Source organism: Alligator sinensis, unplaced genomic scaffold (assembly GCF_000455745.1).
Source record: "Alligator sinensis unplaced genomic scaffold, ASM45574v1 scaffold269_1, whole genome shotgun sequence".
NCBI classification, from domain to species: Eukaryota; Metazoa; Chordata; order Crocodylia; family Alligatoridae; genus Alligator; species Alligator sinensis.
In genome coordinates, this window is record NW_005842048.1 from 889965 (window position 1) to 905375 (window position 15411).

Sequence of the window (15411 nt, forward strand, 5' to 3'; positions counted from 1 at the left end):
CCCTATATATCTAAAAATCAATTTCTTGTTGTCTTTTACTTGGGTTGCCATCCTCAGCTCCATGGTAGCTTTGGCCCATCTAATTGCCTCCCTACAAGCGCGAGCAGAGGAGGTATATTCGTCTTTGGTGATCTCTCCCTGTTTCCACTTTTTATGTGCTCCCCTTTTGTCCTTTAGGCTGCCCTGGATTTCTCTGGTCAGCCAAGGAAGCCTCCTGGCTCCTTTCCCCCTTTTGCCTCGCTCGGGGATCGTCTTGCTTTGTGCCCGAAGGATCGTTTCCTTAAGGCACAGCCACCCTTCTTGGGCTCCCATCTCTTCAAAACTCCTACTCTGCAGTGCGTCCTTGTCTAATCGCCTGAGTTCATTGAAATCAGCTTTCCTAAAGTCTAGCACTTTCACCCTACTAGTTACCTTACCCACTCGACGTCTGATGTTGAATTCTATTATTAGGTGATCACTGTCCCCCAGATGGCTACCAATCTGTAGGTCCCCTACCATGTCATCCCCCGTTGCCAATACCAGATCCAGTATGGATCATGTACCTCCTGTGTCAGGTGGAGGTCCTGTACACAGGTTAGAAACCTGCGTGAGCGGTGGGACTTTGCTGTCTGTGACTCCCAGCAGATGTCCAGGTAATTTAGGTCCCCCATGACTACCGCCTCTTTAGCTTTTATGGTCTCCGAGAGTTGCCTCAGGAGCCCCAAATCTCTTTCTTCCCCTTGATGTGGGGGTCTGTAGCAGACCCCTACCACCAAATCCCTTTCTCCTTGCCCCCCATGTAGCCTAACCCACAATCCTTCTACTTCCTCATCCTTGGATTCAGTCTTGATGAGGGTCGATGTATATTGCTCCTTGACATAGAGCGCAACCCCTCCCCCTTTCTTCCCCACCCTGTCCTTTCTGAACTAAAGCTCACTGCTGCTATTTTTAAGCACAGGAACTCGAATACATACAACACAGGAGGCTGTTAGAATGCTGCAATTGCCACAGTCCAGCAGACTTGATTAATTGAGTCTGCTCCGATATGCTGGAAATCCAGAATGTCAGAGCAGCCTCCACGCTCATGTATACGTGCCCTAAGATTCTAAATATTATTTCAAGGTCAAACTCAAAACACAATAGGATTTTGTTAGGTAATAATTAATGCCCTAAAGAAATAACAACATTTAAAGTTTTATTTAAACACTGTGAAACTAATCAACAACAAATTTTACTGATTTTTCTACAAAGCATTTGCCGGAAAACAACTGAGTATATAGTGTGGAACTTCCAAACAGAAGTATGAAAAGTTTAGCTAGATTTTATCATCAGAGTAACATCGGAAGATGTCCTGAAAACATTACTGTTAGAATACTGTTGGCATTAAAATGAGACAGACAGTTTAAAAAGGGATGAAATAAGATGCACATATACAACATGTTCAGATTTAGTGCCTTGGTGGCTGATACAATTCGCATGTGTTACTCTTATTACACTAGTTCAAAGTCTGCTGCCAATGAATAACAGTTTGGGGGAGGGGGCAGGGGGAGCTAGGAAAAAGCCAAGTTTTTCAGACATAACTAGTGATTCTAGCCATCTCAACTTCAAGATGAACAAATCCAGACTTTGTGAAAATTAGTAGCGAAATACTGGCTTTTGTGGGACTTGGATTTCCTTTAAGGATTCTCAAACTGGACACCTAAAAACCATATTCGCTTCTGAATATCCTAGCCATGCAGATTTCCATATATAGAGTTAGACTATACACGTAATCTAACTCAGGGGTGGGGGCATTTTAAATAGAGCAGGTCTCGTTCCATGATCTTTAGTTAAGGCTCCCCTACCACCAGTGGAAACAGTACACTATACACAAGATGGTACAGCACACTGGAGCATTCTAATTACAACACTCCAGCAGACTTGATTAGGTGAGTCTGCTCTGACATGTTAATAAGAACTCGTTGGAGCACATGTATAGGTACCAGGCATATGCAAAACAGGCCCTATTTGATTCGGATTTGGCCCAAATCAGGGACAGTGTTTTGATGCATTGATTCAGATCACTGTCCCCAGTTTGATTTGACTGAATCTGAACATTTGATGCTGATGCGGAGAATCAGCAATTCGGCCATAGAAACAGCTTTAAATGTTTTTTCTACATACCTCAAGGTAGCAGGTGCAGCTTGTGAATGCTGTGATGCTGGGGTGGAAGGAGAATCCCAAAGGAGCACGGGGGCGGGGGGCAGGGGGGCCTCCCACGTACTTGGTAGCAAACCCGGAAGTGGACTGGAACTACTTCTGGTCCACTTCTATCCACTTCCAGGTCCACCGGGGAGTGCACTGGGGGGGGGCCCTGCGCCCCCCCAGCTCAGCGATTGGCCACAGGAGGACCCCAGGTGCCCCCCCATACCCAGGAGGCACCAGTCGCTGAGCTGGTGGGGCCCAGGGGGGCACCCCAGTGTGCTACCGGGCAGACCTGGAATAGCCCTAATAGAAACCCTTTGTTCAGGTGGCTCTGTACACAGCCCCTGCAGTGCCCTGTGCCTCACTCTTCAGAGGACTTTAAAACCACCTTGTGAAGTAGTTATTCTTTATAGGCCTGATCCTAAGAAATTATTAAAATGGCAAAAGCTGTGAGCAACCTTTCAGGATCAGGCCCCATCTTTTTTTCCTTCTTATGTCCAGGAAAGGAATTTCCAAACCCACAGTATAATTTTCAAGAGAAATAAGGAATCATATAAGCAGAGTATAAGCCAAAAAAAATGCTTACTTACCACTTCACAGATCATTTTCTTACCTGCAAAGTTGCTGATGACAGTGCTGCTTCAAATCAAGAGCTGGGTACTTAAGTTGCTGAATAATGAGGTGCTCAACTGAAATCTTCCATCTGCAAATAAGTGCATAAGATCTTTTACTTATCCTCTTTAGTCCAAAAGGTTTAACCTGGTATAAGAGGTGAATCATTGTCTACTGGACCCCGTGTCCTCTGAAATCCACAACCGAGTTAGGGCTTGCTTTCCCATTTTTGGCAGACAAATGGAATTTAATCTCAGACATCCAAACAAATAATTTCATTGAAGTTTATATAAATTATCTTAAAGAATTAAATTCACTTTCATTTAATGTTATCAAAGCTACTTTTATCTCATGGGATTATATTATAAATATCAATATTACATGCAATATTATATTTCAAATCTGTTTAATGTCACACAAAAATTAATATACATTTGCAACCAGTGGAATAAAGCCATGGACATTTTATTGTACAATACACTTGGGCTCCTCATCATCTAGTAGCATGGCCATTTGTATATTGTTTGAATTAGCTTGAATTGGATGATGTAGTCCAACATTGAGCAACTCTCGTAATCCATCGAGCAGATGGCAGTGATACACATACACAAAGTACTATGTTCATGTAAAGTTACACATTACACTTAGGGCAATTAAAATGAACGGCAATTACAACTGCATGTTAAAGCTCATTAACTCATATCAAGTGCCATCTGAGCCTCTCAAAGTAACACCACTTCAGCAAGGGTTAACTCTGGGCCTTGCAAGCTAGCTCATGTTAAGGTAATTCCATTCTGCTCCAGAAAAGATAAAAGAATCAACTTGCAATCTTCCAGCATCCCAGGATGCAGTGCTTCCAGTAAAACTTCACCCCCCACCCCCGCAACCACAGAAGGGATGGAGCCAGGTGTGCAGGCTCCTAGCAACACCCCTGCTAACCAACTCCCTAGTGGCAAGTCAGAACTATGCAGGCAAGAAATGGTACTGACCCTTAATGTGCAAACTCTCACAGTGAGCACATCTACACATGCAAATAATCCAGGATTAATAACACAGCAAGGACTAAAAAAGCAGTGGGAAGAAGAGTATGAACTGACAAGCAGCTGGGGTGCAGTTAAACTGGAAGTGGCTAGGCAAAGAAATACTAGAAAGGGGAAGGAGTGTAAAGGGTAGGGAAAAGGAACAGAGGAAGACTGAGATTGGTTTCTTACCCAATGGCAACCTCTCATAGCCATGTTGGGAATTGTATTAAGCCTGCCCAGTTACCCCTCCAATTCAGCAATCATTATTTTCCATCTGGTAGTATGCTCTTCACTCCAAGAACCTAACCATCTTTCCCCTCATGAGGTAGCGATCTCCACTGGGGACTGATAGGGGGAACCAGACCCAGCCACTCCTCTGCATTTCAGCTCAAGATCCTGCACAAAGCAGCTGAAGCTAGTTTTAAATTCAGTCAGTTACTGCTTCCCACGTTGCTCCTCCTGAAGATGTTTTCTCTCTCCCACAGCTGGTGCTCCTTTTCCAAGTTCACTAAATGGCTTCCAAGAAGCCAGTTCCTATGGCAACCTCTCTGCAGGGCCCATCAGTCTTTTATAATCTAAACCTCATGCCCTCTTCTGTATAGGTGGGTCCTAATGAAGACAGTTTCTCTTCCTTCCTCATTACCAGTTCCTGAGCTCTGGTCATCACAACCCAGGCCAGATCGTCCTTCTTCCCAATAGCCTTTTAAAAGTCCATATACTACCTAGCTTGCTAATATTCTGGCTCCCCATAATGGCAGCTTATTTGTCTTCTTTCCCAATTTTTTCCCAAACTTCTAGGCTTTTCCCACTTAAGTCCAGAACACTCCACATGTTACAGGAAGCAGAGCTAATTGAATAAGGCTGCCAAGTTCCCTCCCTCCCATTAAAAGGAAAGATTTCTCATTAATCAATGGAAGGAAGTATTAATTCATGGAAACAGAGGAATGAGAAACCAGAAGAGGAAACTGGGACTGGCTGGGAAAGGAGGGGACAAAGAGACTCAAATTGAGATGAAAAGACTCAAAGAACGGCCTGGTCCAAAAGACTAGAACTAATTGCAGGAACTGAAGTCAATGTCACATTTAGGTTTCAGAATGTGAACCCAAAGAAAGAAATAAGAACTGGATGAGCAGCAAGACTGGGATTAGGATGAGAAGCCTGAGATGGGGATGACAAGCCAGAAGAGGAGAGAATGGGACTGGATAGGAAAGGAGAATATGATTGGGACAGAAAGCCAGATGTGAAGGAGAGAAAAGGCTGGGACTTGAACAGGTGGGAGTAAATGAGGCAGGAGGAGTCAACATTGGGTGAAACAGGTCCTAAATACAGACACTCCTCTCTGGAATCTGCAGTGGAAGCCACCATTCCTGCACTGTCAGCATATTTCTGTGACACATACCTGTGTGTCTCCTCCTCTTCTGCTGCTGGTCTACATGACAACCTCTTATTCCTATCATTTAGCTCTGGTGATATTTTTGTAGTGAACATAAAGCATTTGCATTTAGTTGGACCAGAAATGAAATAGTTTGGAGGGTTTTTCATACTCTTTTCAAATTAAAAATTTAAGCCAATTTTAAAATAAACATCAATTTTACAGGAAATCAAATTGTTTCTTATTTTAAAAAATCTTGAAATATTTTGACTTTTTCAGTTGTAATTTTTTTTTTTTTTTTGCCAAAATGATTTGCCAGTTTGGCACAAATTTGTAAATATTTCAGTATTCGAAAACCTGCATACTGCAGGTGAATAATATTCATCCAAAAATTGTCATGTAATTCTAGCTTCAAGCCTACTCATTGGTATATTGGTATAAATATGATGCTACATGGTGAAATTTCTCTTTTTTCTCTTTGCTTTGTTAAACACCAATAATCATATTAAAAGAAGGCTCTCAAGATCACCATCAAATTTCTAGAAATTAAGGTTCCCTACATACCTTATTTTGGCCCTTTGTGAGTATTCATTTTAGTTAGAGCTGGTCCAAACTTGTCAGGAGATTTTCTACTCTCAGAAAATTTTAGCATTTTAAATTTTAAATATTTTTTTATTCCAAATGGAAATTAGTCAAATATTCCAGATGATTTTAGTTTGAAATTAATGTTATTTTTATTTTATTTTAAATTATTCATGACATTAGCAGTACTACATAATATATCATGCCAAGGCATGTCATAGTATGACACAGCATGTCATGTTATATTATGACATAATGAATAGTCAAAATAGTCTCCTGTTTTCTTTTTTAAGTATTTTTAAATGCGTACAGATTGTAGTACCTTATTTTCTAAATTCAATTGTCTCTTGCTTTTGTTGTAAAGGAACAGTTTGACAGTTAAAAAACCCCAGAATAGAATATTTTAATTAGAATATTTTAATCTTTTAATTATTTATGTCATAATGTGAGATGTCATTCTACTAAGTATTGACATGTGTCATTGAATTATTTGAAAATAAAGTTTTAAATGATTTGTTTAGCATCTCACAGTAATGCCAAGGCAGGAATAGAATCTGGTTTCTACATAGCTGACTGCTATCTTAACCAAGAAACCTCCCTCTATTTTCTTTCAATCCATTGCCTTTTTTCCTTAAGAAAGCAAGATATTAAGAAGATTTCTGCATTCTAATTGTTGTGCTACAGGAGATAATTAAAGGATGATTACAGGAGGTAATCCCTCATATTTATAGCATGATGCTTGATCCAGCTGATCAGCTGAAGGAAACTCAGACTGATGGGACATTGGGGTTGGATAAGTGAAGAAGGATTGCTGTTGCACATCTTGCAGGAACTGATGCCAGGTGCCAGAGAGTGGGGATAGGGGGAAGGGCCCAAAACAAGTGTAGTTTGATAATATAACTGAATAGGCAGGATGTGGTATGGTACTCTCCTCAAGGCTGTGTGAAGACTGAAAAATTTGGAGAACAATACTGATATATAGGCAGTCCTCGTACTTATGACACAATTGGTTCCTGAAAGCGTGTCTTAAGTTGAAATGTTGTAACTCAGAACCAATTTTCCCATAGGAAATAATGTTATAAATGGGGGATTGGTTCCTGAACCAAGCCCTAATACCTTATTTTCACCAAAAATAACCCAGAATTTTGTACTCAATCAATTACAAATAAGTAATATAGCTACATTGATGTATTATATTGCAAATAGCAATCATATTGATTCAGAAGGACTTCTTTGTGATAACTTCGCTGGACTTTTTGAAGAGCTGTTTGTTGGACTTTTTAAACGGTTCTTAGCTGGAGTCTTCTCAGGAGTCTTTGCTGCAGGTTTTCCTGGAGTCTTGCCTGCTTTCTTAAAAAAGCGTTCAAGAAGTTTGGAAAGATGTTCTCCAGGGAGATAGGTGACACAGCAAACTTGTTCACTGGCATAGTGTCGCATCTGATCAAGCGTCATGAAGTCAAAACTGACGTCAGAAAGTTGAAACAAGGTGTCAATTTATAAACGTTGAAACATTGTAACTCAAAACGTTGTAAGTCGAGGACTGCCTGTATAGTTTCTATGGGTTTAATTTACTACTCATTCTGACGTGATTCTTGGGTCTTTGCACTCTAAAGGAGGCATGGAGAAGAGGAGGGAATCCACTATCTTACTCATCACATAACTTCCCAATTCTGCAACAAAGGAAGTAGAGTCCTACAGCCAAACAAATGAGGTACGGACCTACAGCCAGCAATCTTGTCTATTACAGACCCTTGATTCATCCCAACAGAAGATCCATCCCATACACAGAATGAGACAGAAGCCCCGTAGAAAAATCGTATTTGATCAGGTAATTAAAGACTGCATCATAATACATTTGCATGATAACTTGGGATTCTGGCATTTCCTAGCAATGGAGTGCTTGACTCAATTACTGTCTTTTAATAAAGTTTGTGTGTAATAGATACTTAGACAACAAAGCATCCTAATTATAAGTACTGAAAAAAAAATTTGCTTGTTGCTTTCTGTATGTTCTTACGTTTATAGAGAACTGTATGAGGAGTGCACTTTAAATCCACTATGCAAGGGGAGTCACATATGCACTCAGAGGTAGTTCCTGATAAATTATAAAATTTCTGATCACCCTTTGAGCTGCAAATATTGTGGTGATAGGAATTACCTTGTAAATTCACAATATATACTTATGCATTGCTATACTCGTACAAGGGCTTGGAATACAATCCTTGTTGGTTAGAAGGCATAATGGAGACATTACAAATGAGGAAAGAAAGCAGCTACTATGCAATACTGACTATGTAAACACATTTTTGATGGATTTAGCTCTATAGTTTATAAACCTTGAGACTAAACACACAGTGCAATTAGGAGACTGAAATGCTTTAAGTACTAAATCCCTTGTGAATTATGATGTTAAATATGGAAACCAGCACTCCACCCAGAACAAATAAATATTGCATTTTAATATGTCAAAACACCAGGTTTTCCTATTAATCTGTATTTGTCTAAACGGTAGTGTGAAGTTATTTCTTTCCCCTGTGCCTTGAAAGACAGTGTGTTTAGTAAACTGACAAACAGCACAAGCCTGGGTAGATGAAGCTCCAGATTCCACTCTTGACTCTGACACTGACTTTCAGTGTTATTCTGGACGAATCACTTAACCTGCCTCAGACAAGGACCCAGACAAATTGCAAAACATACTTAACAAAACCTCTACCTAACCAAGCAAGCAAAGGCAAAGGTCTGCCTGAACTGAATGGCCTATTGGGATAGCGTGGTTAAGGCACAGTGGTTTCTTTAGGCAATGAACTACAAGAGTGTGGTATGGTGAGTATCATATCCTTTGACTCCCAAGCCTGAACAGCCATTTACAGCTGGCTCAACAGAGCCTTCATTATGAACCCAAAATCAAGGCTCAATCTCAGGCCTCTGGAGCTGTAATAAAATGCCTTTGCCACCCTACCATCCCACCTTATCAACTAAGAGGAAAAAGAATAAATTTAAATCAAGCACGACACTGCTGTTTCATGACACTTTAGACCAGGGGGTAGCAATCTATAGGTCTCGTGACAAGGTAATTTTGGGTGGCTCCTCAAGCTCTTAACCCCTGGATTGTCCACACATTAATACCTTAAAGTGGTCTTAAGCACTTGTTATGTGATTCAAAGTTATGCCACTCCAGGGCAGGATTATCTCTAATCCACACTACACAGCTCCTCTTCCATTAAGGTGTAGCCACTCCCCACAGATGTGCTACCCAAGTTGAAGTCTTCCAGTATCCCAGGATCTCTCACACCCCTGCCTGTACAGCAGGGAGAGAAGCCTGTCCTGGCTCACCAGCCCTCTAGTGGCAACTCAACTACAGCTCTGTCTTGTCCTTGCTCACCAAGCATTTAATGGTAATTCATAGCTGTGCAGGTGGGAGACAGTCAGAAAAGGTCTCTAGACTAAGGTTGTGACTGCTCTAAACTAGCACTAACACTGATCAACATTTGTGCAGTTCACAGCAAAAGGTGTAACAAGGCCCTATGGTCCATGGGCCAGATGTGGCCCACAGAGCTGGGGTGCTTCACCTGTGCCACCCTATGCCTGGGTGGCCAAGCATTTTGCCCATATTGCACCATAGTTTGAGGCAGGGAGAAATGGTGGTGGCAGCACACAGGTCCTAGTTTTGACCTGGCTTGATCCCAAGTTAGGTCATTCCAGTCTGCTGCCAGAAAATATCAACCACTGCTTCACAAATCTACGCATGATTTGAGGCCTGCAATTCATGGTTACAACAGGCACACGGCCAGCCTGTTAAGGTGAATGGTCAGTATCCTCTAATCTATATGCCAGTTGGTACATGGCAGCCAGTATTTAAATAAGCATATGCTGAACATTTCACAAGCAGGTATAAAAGACACTATGCAGTTAATCCCTCGAAGCTCTGAGATGTTCTGTCTGCATGTACTTGGTGCACAGTACAACTTTCAACAAACTACAGTATTATATTCATGCATTCCTGACACCCTGAAGTAATCCCAAAGGGAAAAAAAGGTTGCAGTTCAACCTTTACAACGTGACCATAATATTGAAATTCCCTTGTGCATCGCTTTTCTTAGAATTCACATCCTCGTAAGTTAAATTTGCTTTTATGACAGAAGACATTCACTAGGTCATGTTTAATAAAGAAGTGTCCTATGATGGTATGACATATTCTGCTATCTCTCATATGTATTCACAATGGATTTCATGTTAAATTCATTGCTTATACAACTTGAATTTTTCCCTTCACAAAAACAGCTCTCAATTTAGGAAATTATGTAAGCAGAGCTCCCTCTAGTGTCATACCATGGTTACAAACACTGAATATTAAAGGGTTTAATGGGTTGCTTGTTTTCCTTGCTGTCTTGTCTCATTTCAAACAATATTTTCAGAAATCCTATTAAAGCAAGAATGTCAAACCTAAAATCACAACCCATTTGCAAGCTCTTAACACTGTAAACTAAAATTCTGTACTTCCATAGATCACACACAATGCAATGTGTGATAACACTACGGTGCACACAATCTGACAACTTGAATTTAAGCTTAGAAGTGGAATTTTCTACATTTATCATAAACTGCTTATGTCTGAAAACATGCAAATACATGGCACTACATATAGTGCATCATTTTGCCCATCACCACATGTTGCATCATTAAGAAAAATCTGCTGTTAGGGTTGTATAGCTCCATGGTGCCCCTTAGACTGGACTTCAAGGTGCTAATCAGCCATCAGTTCACTCATCATCATCATAGAGGAAAGACAGAAGGCTTTTAAAATAAGTTATTTTATTCCATGTAAACACAGATTGTGCAAAATGCTGGTGCTCAACCTTTTTGTCTGGCAGGCCAGGTGAGTAATGCCCAGTCTATCCACAGGCCAGATCCACCCAGTGGTCCCAATCCTGTGCCCACAGCATGCACAGAGGGGGACAGCCAAGTCTCAGTCCAGCCATAGGAGAAAAGGGGGCTTAGCCTGGCCCCAACGAAGCTGCGCAGGGGCATTAGGGAGCATAACCCAGCCCCATGGGAGGAACGGCCTATGGTTCAGCTCCAATCTGGCCCCATGGAGTGAAGGGGCATAGCCCAGGCCCAATATGACTACACAGGGAGAGAGGGCAAGGCCTGGCCCTGTAGAGAGAAGGGGCCATGGCCCAACCCTAACCCAACCACACAGAGGGAAGAGAGGATGGCCTGGCTCTGATCTGGCTGTGTTGGGGGAGGGGGCATAGCTCAACTCCAACTTGCCATATGGGTCTTAGGAATTTGGCAGCAGGGATGGGTGGTGGTATTACTTCCCACCACTCCCCCGCTGCCAAATTTTCCAACCTGTAGGGAGCCCTGCAGGCCAGATACTAAGGCTCCATTGGCTGCATTTGGCCCATGGCTAAAAGTTGAGCACCCCTAATGTAAAACGTGTAGACAAGCAAAACTTGTCTATTGAATTAATAATCTTCCAGACAGCAGAGTGAAAATGAAGTTTTCCGAGTTATTTGCATGTTATTTTGTTTCTCTGCTCACTAAGAGAAATTGCTATCACATCAACAAACCTGATAAATACAAATACATAATTATTACAAATATAAAATTAAAACATAGCAACATGTAAATCCATTACAATTAGAAGTAGACATGTAGATGAACAGCTATCACAAATGTCTGTACAACAATCTCAAATATATCACAGTATTTAAATAGCCTTAGAATATTGGTATACCTATTTTAAGACAATCCTACCTTAAAACTTCAGCCCTACTTTATCAAGATAGTTACAGGATTAGTAGCCACTAAGTTTTCTTCAGTAAAGTTTCAGAAATTTTCCTATTTTTGTTCCCAAAGGAGAATATGAACCCACTTTTTTCACTTTTCCATTGTAATGTGCCAAATCCATTGTTTTGCTTTATGTTGTGCAGCTTTGTTTCTAGTCTATTCACTCTCTGTAAAGTCTGGCATGAGTTAGACAAGAAAAGAAAAATAGTTCAGGCCTGAGGGCTCTCTGTCTTACCACATAGTGAGGAGTGAGTGATTTACACAAGTAATGCTATCAACCTTTGATTGGCAAAGACCTAGGTCTTGAAAGCACGATAGATAGAATATGTAGAGATTACCTTCCCTGGAGAAGCTGCACTTCGATAAAACTATCCCTGATGCATGATCTTTATTATTTCTTGCAAGCACAGAATTACTTCTCCTCCCCTCCCTCCCACCCAGTGATGTTAATTTTGCTATTGAGTAGTACAGGAAATCCTGGCTATTCACGGGTTTGGCATTCGCGGTTTCAAATATTCGCAAATGCTGAACCTGCATCTTAAATAGACTTAAAGGATCTCCTTGGGAGCCCAAATAAAGGTTTCATCAAGCCCTGACCAAAAGAACAGGTGTGTTTCTACTACAGATAACTGGTACCTGATGGCGGGGTTCTGTGTGTTATCTGCTGCAGAGCTATATTTTACTCTGTTCCTCTGACACTAAAAAGTTTATGAGGAAAAATGATTGCATCAGTGGATCCTGAATATTACAACTGCTCTGGCCAAATGCCCACCTCAAGTGGGAAAGTGAACAGCAATAAGAAAATACTGAAACCCTAGGACTGTGGTAGTGTTATCCATTTATTTGGGTTGTATCCTGAGACGAGAATTTGCCCTTAAATAAATAAAAATGGCCAGATTGTGAGCCCTTTGGCATTGCTCATGTGAATGTTATCCAATGCAATGAAATCTATGGAACTACCAGCACTTGTGTGATTTACTCCTTTATTAATGAGAAAAAGAGGTTCAAAATCTGTCCCATAAATAATAGAATATATATTGATATTTTAATAACTAAATACTATCTCATTCCCTCTGCAATTATCTTCATTCTCTCTCCCCTGACACTTCTTGCCTTCAGCATGCCTCTCTTTGTATTCCTTACTCCAAAAATCCATCTCACGACTCCATTTGCCTAAAGTTTACCATTTCATCTTCCTCAAGGTCAGTGAAAAACTGAATTTGACCTTACTAGTCCATAGGTAGTAGTAGCACATCCAAAGACCATAATACTCGAAAGGATGAGGGACAATTCCTGTTTTGCATTTGGAATGTTTTCTTTTGTTCTTAAAAAGTTCCAAGTATCAAAGAATCTCTGGAAAGAGATTAGTAATGTATGCAGAGTGGCATCCCTGATCAATAGGATTAGGGTCAGAGACTAAAAATCAGAAATACCCAAAGGGAACTTAAATAATAAATAAGGTGAAAGGAGAGAGTGGGCCCATTTAGCTATGGCTAAATGCTTTGAAAGCTAAATGGTCTTGCCCATGACTTGTTTCCTTTTGTCTAGTCCATGGGTTTAAATTATTGGCTGCTGACCAATGGCAAATGATCACCATTGTTACTCTCTCAGAAGTGCTTCATGCATATTAAAGCTTTTTAAAGTCCTAGACAACTGTAATTTTTCAATTTTCTTTATTAAAAAACATTTATTCAAAATATCAGGAGCACTGATTACTTATTAGCATTTTTTAAATAAAATGTTGAAGCATCTAGGCACATGTGGCATATGCAGCACTGGAATATCAATGTGGAAGCTCTATGGCATGCCGTCTAGAGTTGCGGTATCTCCCTGCCGATGCTAGTGTTTCTTCCTTTTATCTGCCACGCCTTTGATGTTATGGGAGATTAGGTGTTCAAACACCCTTGGAGACAAAGGTTGTTATAGACTCAAGACGTCGGTTGGACTTCGCAGGGCTCCTCCATCCCCATACCCTGCCCTAACCACGCCAGGTGTTCTGGGCGTGTTGTTGCTCACCTCTGAGGCTGTTGTTCTGGCCTCAGTCTAAAGGACCCCTGTCTGGAGTCTTCTTCTTAGTTTGGCTGCTTGCCCTGTTCTTCCCTGCCCGGGTCCCGAGGCAGCTCTTCTTACGTCTAATTCTGCCCCTATCTTCAGGGTAGGGATGGACTCACTCCCTCATGAGAGACAACTTCACCTGTATCTCTCTTCTTCCAGGTGCCCGGAGTGGTTACCTTCGAGCAGCTTCCTCAGCTCCCGCAGTGACTCTTCTCATCCGAGAAGATTATTCACTGGTTCTCTCCAGGTAAGTCGGGGGACCGGAGCTCTCCCTTAAGCTCTAAGGTCAGTTCCCTTCTGTGCTCTCACCTGTCTTCTTTTCTTCCCATCTCCCTCTCTCTCCATCCAACCTCTGGCTGCCTTTCTGGCATCCCTTAAATCTCCCCTTTCCCCAGCAGGGTCCACTGTGGCAGCCCCCTGTTCACTGCCCACTTGACCCAGCTGTTTCTTCTTTCTCTCTTTGGTGCAGTTTTTTTCTTTTCCCCTTGGCTAAGCCAATTTCCTGCCTCTGGGTTTGAACCCCAGCATCTGGGTTTGTCATGGCAGCCTTTGATCTGCCACAGCTGCAGCTGGCTCCTTTAATTGTCAGCGCCATGGCATTCTCCCTGTCTGGGCTCACCATGGTTCTTCCTGTGTCACGGGGTAAGTTTTCTTCTTTTTTCTCTTTCTCCATGATGTTCCTGTGGCAGGGTATTTCAGTTACCCTGTATATCTTAAACACATTGAATTATACACAAGTGTCTATGTAACCAATCTCACTTCATTAGATGTGAATTTTGAAATCTTATCCAATGAAGTCTTTCAGTATAAATGTTATATCTGTAGTATTAATGTCAGTTTATTACTGAACTAGAAAAAATGGTCAGGCAGTGATAAAATATTGGGGAAAGTATCAGCAGCTGAAAATATCTGAGAGACAATGGGCAAAGGATGTTTCTGATACCTGGGGAAGGACAGTTTTACTGGAACAATGAACAAGTTGGTATAGGAAAAGGGTGAGAACCTTTAACCAGATTACATTTAAAAGTATAATTAGTAATGGATTTAGTCCCAAATCCTCATTCTGAACATATGTAAAGACTGAATCAGTTTTCAAAATCTGTACCTGGATCTGAATCCAGGGTTTTCAGGTGCAGAGGTGTAACTAGTGATTTTGGTATCCTGGCCAGAGATAGGGAGGTGGGGGACTTATACCAAGCACCCTATCTCGCTGTGGCTGCTGGGGCTCAGGCTTCCCAAGAGCCACCATTCTGGTGCCCCTGCCACATTGGTACCTGGGGCTGCTGCTCTAGTTACATTACTGTTCATATGACTCCTACCTTTTAACTGACTGTATCCAAAGCTCAAATCCAAACATCTCTTAAACCAGTGGTCACCAACTGGTCAATCGTGATTGACTGGTCAATCATGGAGCCTCTGAGAGTCGACCTCAGAATGAAATCGACTCTCAGAGTCTCCACAATCAGGAGTGGTATGTGACAGAAGGCCACCTCTGTTTCTCCCCATAAACTCTGCTCTGTGACAATTTGGTTAGGATTGGCCCAGCAGAGGATACACACCTTACCCTATCTCTTTAGGTAATCTGAGCTGGATACATTCCTGAGGGAGGGGGGGAAACCTGCTCCCTCTGCCTACGTGACTGGCATCACATACCTGGGTGAGGGGCTTGGACTCCCTGGGGAGCTAGGAACTGCCAGTCTGCCCAGCAACTAGTTATGCATTTCAAACTGGTTGGCTGACAGCCAACAGGTGCTGGCCTCCATTGGACCAGGTAAATGAGTTCACAAGGGCTATATAAGTTAAGGACTGCCC

General features: G+C 41.7%; 1 protein-coding gene across 1 annotated transcript in view; it reads right to left on the minus strand.

Moving 5' to 3' along the window:
• Window positions 1-4129, minus strand: part of PDE1A (phosphodiesterase 1A) — a 392561-nt gene extending 388432 nt beyond the window's left edge. Inside the window, exons 1-2 of the mRNA XM_025203233.1 lie at window positions 3987-4129; window positions 2777-2866 (exon numbers count right to left, since the gene is read on the minus strand). The gene's annotated coding sequence lies outside the window, so the exon portion shown is untranslated. The remainder of the gene's footprint in view (window positions 1-2776; window positions 2867-3986) is intronic.
• Between the last annotated feature and the right edge of the window lie 11282 nt (window positions 4130-15411).